A 1,754-nucleotide genomic window follows, 5' to 3' on the forward strand; every position below is an offset into this window, starting at 1 on the left:
GCAGAGCAGCTGCTGCATTGCTGAGCTCAGCCCCCTAGCAGCCAAGCCCCGCTTCAAACACCAGCCCCCCTCCTCCCCCCATTAAAAGACCACCCCCTGGATTGAGAGGCAGTGAGGGATTCCAGACAGACAGAGGCGCCCTTGCTCTGGAATTCCCTTGCCAGCAGGGAGACTTCAAAAGCCCCCCCCCCATGCCTCCCCCTTCCCTCATTTAGTAGGGAGACTTTGTGGCTGGGTCATTTTAAATCCCCTTTTTCTCTCTCTCCCTGCAATTTTAAGCAATTGTGGCTCTTATGATCCCTGCAGGGTATTAAGTGTGGTTCTAACCTCCCTATTGCAGGTGGAAAGAGGAATGTGGGGCTTGCTTATAATATCTTAGGGTGGCAGGATTAAGATTTGGGACTGGGACTTTCAGATTCAGAGCCACTTTTCGCATGAGATTTCTTCCAACTATTGGAGGAAAGTATGTCTGAGGTTTATGACAGGAATATAATTATTACGGGTGAATTTAGTGGAGTAGTATCACTGGACTATGACAGAACACTGAGGGAAAGTATCTCAGAAGAAGGCAAAATACCAAATACTTTTTTGATATGGTTACAACAATGGATCTACTAGTTCAGGGGTCAGCAGACTTTTTCAGCAGGGGGCCAGTCCACTGTCCCTCAGACCTTGTTGGGGGCCGGACTATATTTCGGAGGGAGATGAGTGATTTTCGCCCGCCCACAAAGAGGCCTGAAGATGTTTGGCTTTACCTGTCCCAGTTGTTGTCCCAATAGCCCCAGTTGGGCTTCTCCAGACAGGTGCCAGGGCAGGTTGGAGGCTGAGCCACGGGCGGAGCCATGGACGGAGACAGGGGAACGGGGGCATTGCCAGAGCATTTACCCACCAACTGCTGCTGCTTCCCAACCCGCAAGCGGCAGCTGCGGCCGCTGAAACAAACCGCCTGAACGCCATGGGAGGAATGAAGGAGGGAGGGGGTGACGAAGAAAGCGCATGAGGAAGCGGCACGGAGAAGGTGCGCAGAAAAGGAAGGAAGGGTGGACTGAGGGAGAGGGAGGAGGAGCAGGAGGAAAACTCAGCAGCAGCCGGCAGCCAGCGTCACACCCCCTTCCCAGCGCCACCCTTCCGAGGCAGGCAGGCGGGTGAGCCGACTCCCCCCGTTGATGGCACCTGGTGTGGGACAAGATTGCTCGTCCCTGAGGAGAAAAGCGCCGCCGGGTGAGGGAGAGGGAAAGAACGTGCGTGCTGGCAATCCATGTGGCGATTCCCGGACCGTCCGCAGGCCGGATCTAGAAGGCAATTGCGCCTGATCCGGCCCACAGGCCTTAGTTTGCCAACCCAGATGCTTGGAGATTCAGACCCCCATTAGAACAAGAGTAAACATGTTCTTCTGATTCAAAGGATTCTGCGGGAAGAAGAAACATGATCTGGATATTGAAGGAACTGCCTACAGGATTAAAGACTGTAGAGATCCAGCCAAGAACTATATCAGATCAAAACTCAAAATGGATGATAGTGAGGGGTGAAAAGAGTTCATGGTATAGATGGGGACTAAATAAGGGTTTATTTGAAAAACACTGAATTACAACATATTCCAATTACATAAGAGTATCAAAAAATGTTAAAAACATTTGGAAATATAGGGGAGGATGGAACTATCACTTTTACGAAGGATTTCAACCATAAAGAGAAATGTTTTACCTAAGATACTGTTTTTATTCTAAATGATACCAATAATAAATATTACAAGC

The 1,754-nt window shown here is 50.1% G+C and overlaps 2 protein-coding genes across 2 annotated transcripts in view; both read right to left on the reverse strand.

Moving 5' to 3' along the window:
* Window positions 1-1,754, reverse strand: part of LOC307208955 (uncharacterized protein) — a 90,823-nt gene that overhangs the window by 75,117 nt on the left and 13,952 nt on the right. The gene's annotated exons all lie outside the window — the stretch shown is intronic.
* LOC307207685 (uncharacterized protein) overlaps window positions 1-1,754 on the reverse strand; it is a 102,417-nt gene that overhangs the window by 24,897 nt on the left and 75,766 nt on the right. The gene's annotated exons all lie outside the window — the stretch shown is intronic.

This window comes from Podarcis cretensis (genome assembly GCF_951804945.1).
Source record: "Podarcis cretensis genome assembly, chromosome: 2".
Lineage (NCBI taxonomy): Eukaryota > Metazoa > Chordata > Lepidosauria > Squamata > Lacertidae > Podarcis > Podarcis cretensis.